This window comes from Octopus bimaculoides, chromosome 3 (assembly GCF_001194135.2).
Source record: "Octopus bimaculoides isolate UCB-OBI-ISO-001 chromosome 3, ASM119413v2, whole genome shotgun sequence".
Taxonomy (NCBI): domain Eukaryota; kingdom Metazoa; phylum Mollusca; class Cephalopoda; order Octopoda; family Octopodidae; genus Octopus; species Octopus bimaculoides.
This window is the reverse complement of record NC_068983.1, coordinates 123,606,372-123,611,448: the sequence shown is the minus strand read 5'-3', so window position 1 is coordinate 123,611,448 and position 5,077 is coordinate 123,606,372.

Sequence of the window (5,077 nt, the reverse complement as noted above, 5' to 3'; positions counted from 1 at the left end):
TATATATATATATATATACATACATACATACATACATACATACATACATACATACACACACACACACACACATACACACACATAGATAGATAAATCTTTGTTGGTCCTACTGTTTGGCTTCTGCTCTGGTGATTTCTCCCCCATTGTACTGGATTGATATCTTCAGTTATTTTCTTTAAACCATGAGCACCATAAGAGTAGTGTTAAGCCAAATCCGTGATCTAGTTTTGATTATCTTTGGAAGTCATTTCACTTATAATTGCTAATGCTGCTGTAAGAGGCGTGAATACCAAAGTCACTCCACTAGTATGTTGATTGTGTGTAAGAATGTGTGTGTGTATATACATGTATATGTGTGTGTATATACGTACATGTATATATGTGTGTATATATATATATATATGCATGTATATGTGTGTGTATATATATATATGCATGTATATGTGTGTGTATATATATATATATATATGCATGTATATGTGTATATATACACATGTATGTGCAAGTATATGTGTGTCTATATACATCTATGTATATTTATGTGTGTCTATATATATATACATGTATGTATATGCATGTGTGTGTATGTGTGTATATATATATATATATATATATATATATATATATATATATATATATATACACACATGTATGTATATGCGTATATGTGTGTATATATAATGTAATAGCTTTTCTTTCAAACATATTAAAGACACAGTTACACTCCAGTTTGATCTATTTTGATTTGCATTTTTTTCATATTTCCTTAACTGGTGCATTACATTTTAGTTTGAAACATTAATATTCCTACCTCAGTGATCTCCCCTTCTCAAAATAAGGTTGTCATTCATATAGCTTTAAAACATTAACCCTGTAATTGTAGACTTAAATTTCATGGTTATTTATTTCACTAATGTTGTTAAATATCTATCAAAAAATAGAATTGGTATTTTCTGCAAGTCTTGTTGCCTCAATAAACTTGACATATCTCAACAAGAAACAGTTCAAATGTGATATTCTACAACAAAAGATAGCTTTGTATATAAAACTGCTTTCTGCAATCAAAGGTAATGAAATTTCGAGTGGGCATATCTGATTTGTGTAATAAAAAGGTTAAGGGATTTAGGAATACTATAGGCACAGACGTAGCTTTATAGTTATGAAGTTTGCTTCTCAATCATATGGCTTTGGGTTTGGTCCTATTGCACAGTACCTTGAGCAAGTTTCTTCTATTATATGTTGTCCAATGAATTTTGAGGGATAGTTGACAAACTGAAAGATGTCTATTGTGAATATGATTGTGTGTGTTTATGAATGTTAACAACTTGTTCTGAGCTAATGTTAGAAATGGTGTTTGTTGACATTTCCTGTCAACCAGTTATCCACTAGCTTTGCACTTTTAAATTAATCTGGAATAAGAAGAAAAAAATGGAAAAATATTTTACTTGAAAAACAAGCAAAAGTTGGTGAAAGTTAAGCATTTAGCCACAAAAGTCCTGCTTCAGTTACATCCTGTGCAAGCCATGGTAGCATGGAAAATTAAATGAAGGAACTATCAGTGTTTTAACCATAAAAGAACTAATAATGGAAATATAGGAAAAAACCCTTAAATTAAAAAAAGAAACTCAAACATATTTATGCCTTCAATACAACATTGCATGTGCATACAGACACACAGTCCGGCCTTCATTCCTATAGACAAGTTGCTGCCTCTTATTCATATTAAAGTGGCTTTTAAAATAAATGTTATCTGTGCAGGTTAACACAAATCTATGTTTAATTGTCTTCCATCATGACTTACAATCCTAGATTTATGTGGTGCTTTATCTAAAATAAACAGCAACTTATAACTAAAAAAAAAAATTTTTAAACCAACAGCTGAATCAAAAGTTAAGTTTCAGCAACCAATCACTGCATGGCCATGTTTTATCATTGAGATGCAAATGGCCAGTGCTTTAATTGCCAATTGTTATTAATATTTTAATGGATTTACAGCACATTGCTTCTTGTTACATTCTTATCTGATTTTTTTTACATTTTTGGTGGTGGGATGCAAATATAGTATTCCAGTTCAATAAACTATTGACTTTTGTCTTATAAAATCACTTGTATATGAATGCAACAAACTTTGATTTGAATTAAACATTGGTGGATGCAATATTCAAGATGCGTGTGTGTATGTGTGTGTGCACATGTAATTATAAGCTGTTGCTGTTCTAGAAGAACAGCTGAAGATTGGGTTCAATTTTCATCTCAGGCAGTTTACACTGCACTTTGTATTAAAACAGATAAGATTGAAGCAATAAATTCCTAACCAATGATTTCTGTGATTACTCAGTATTGATTTTGAGTTCTTGTTTATTCACTTATTTGTTTATCTTTTACTTGTTTCAGTCATTAGACTGTGGCCATACTGGGACACTGCCTTGAAGAATTTTTGGTCAAATGTATTGACCCCAGTATTTTTTTTTTTTTTTGAAGCCTGGTACTTATTCTATCAGTCTCTTTTACTGAACTGCTAAGTTATGAGTACATAAACACAACACTGGTTGTCAAGCAGTGGTGGGGGACAAACATGGATGCAAAGACACATGTACACATACAGTTATATACAAAAGCTTCTTTCAGTTTCCATCTACCAAATCCACTCACAAGGCTTTGGTCAACTCGAGGCTATAGCAGATGCTTGCCCAAGGTGCCATGTAGTGGAACTGAACCCGGAACCATGTGGTTGAAAAGCAAGCTTCTTGACGCATAGCCTCTGGAAAGTCCCATTAAGTTAATAGCAGAGAGGAATTTTATAAAATTAAAGCAATTAATGTAGAATTTAGATTACAATGTTTAAATGCCTGAGATGATTATAATTATTTGAAATATAGATTAATGCACAGCTGTCTGGTTTAGATGTTTGTACTTTCAACTACATTGCTTTAGGTTCAGTCCCACTCTGCAGCACCTTGGAGCAAGTGTCTACTACTACAGTCTCAGGCCAACTAAAACACAAGTGGATTTGGTTGATGAAAACTGAAAGAAGCCCATTGTGTGTGTGTATGATATATAATTTATGTATGTGCCTGGGAAACTGAGGGTTTGCAACAGGAACAGCATCTGTCTACAAGTTTCATCTGACTCATGCAAGAATGGAAAAGTGGATGATAAAATGATATCCTATATCTAAACATAATTGTGTGAGTATGTGTGCATATATATATATATATATGAATATTGACATTGTACAGATTTTTCTGTTATCAGCTGTATCTCCCTTGTTGACATAACTACCAGTTGCTCTACACTTTTAAAGACCTGTAGAATTAAAAAAATAACTATTGATAAAGAGGTAAGCAGTGATGACCAGAAGACCATTTAGTTGGAAAGTCCTGCCTCAAATAGTCTCCTTCCAACCCACCTTGTTAGTATGAATAAATAGAAGTCAAAGGAATTAATTTCATTGTTAAGAATTGGTTTATTCTCCCATAATCACTGACCATTTTATATCTGGATGTTTACATAGTAGGCAACTAATTTCAGACAAGGGACATATTTTTGTTTTTGGTTAACTAATTCAGGAAACAGTGGAGATCAGACATGTGTCATGAATAAATCTCACGATAGGCAGTAGGCATTAATTAAATTATCAGCAAATGGTCATGTCCCACTGGCTCAATGTTTAAAAATGTTTACTTACAAGCAGTATGTGTGTATGTACATTTGCACACACACATAAATACACTATAATAAGAAAGCTACATATTATTTAGTTTGGAGCATGCAACTTTTATTAAAAGGAAGCAATTATTACAGCCTACACATTCTAGAAAATTCTCATAAATTCCACTTGTGAATATTTTTATCAAGATATGGTTTTCAGGTTTCTTTTATTGTTGAAGATTTTGACTTCCAAATATGGAAGCAGAACCTAGAATTAAGAGGTTAATTTACCAATGACAAATGTCTTCATTAACTGGAAAGAATAGAAAGCTTTCTTATCAATTGCAAAAGCTTTAAATTCACTGAAAATTTTCAATGATTTTTGAAATGTGTAGCAAAGGAGTGTTGGTCTCTAATGGATTCAATTTTACAGGGTCAGTAGTCATCAAGAAGGGACTGAAATTTAGAATGGTCTAAGCAATAATCATTTATCATCTTTGTTACCTATAAGAGAGTTTGCTTGTTCATTATACAAGCATTTTCCCAAGCTAGTATTAGTTGGATGGAAACTTAAGGCAACTGGATGTCCTTTTTGCCACCAATTCTTAAATGTTTTTCAAGTAAGGGATTAAATTTTTTTATTTTATTTTAATGGGCTTTGAAAATACAGAGTGTGAGGTAAACATCACATCAATGTTTTTCTCTGGCAGTACCAAAGCCATGAAACATCAACATTTAAGCAACCCAGTATGCATCCATGTGCATGTATGTGACAGGCTTCTATATAGTTTCAATCTATCAGTTCCATTCATAAGGCACCAGTCATCCTGAAGCTGTAGTAGAAGACTAAAGTCCAAGGTGCCACACTGTGGATTTGAACCTGAAAAACCATACCACCATGCATGCCTACACCTCTGTAGGCAGGTAAATTGATAGGTTGAAAAGTTTTATTGATGATGTATATTGTCAAGTATTTTCATATTTTGATATAATTACTGACAAAGGGAAGTAAAAAGAATGTGTTGAAGAAAGTTTGGTGTTTGCCAAGGACAAGAGCCTGGGTCAACAGTTTCAGGTTGATGACTGGAACATTGGTTTCGATGACCATTAAACGACCAAAGAAATAGTCATTGTTGTTCAGCCTTGATCAACCTGATCTATAGTTAAGGATGCATTTGGAGATGAAAATTTTTGCTGTAAAGGAAATCCTTTGAAACCAGGTAAGTTATTCACTTGGTTTTAGATTTTGCACAGTTTCTGTTTAACAAACTCCATTCATAAAATATTGATTAATCTGAAACTATGTAGAAGATACTTTGAATTTTATTTTTTTTTTAGAATTGTAATTTCCAAGAAACAGATATTAAAAATTTAAGACAAAAATTTCCCCATGAGATGAGATGTCTAATCCATAATGTATGTGTGT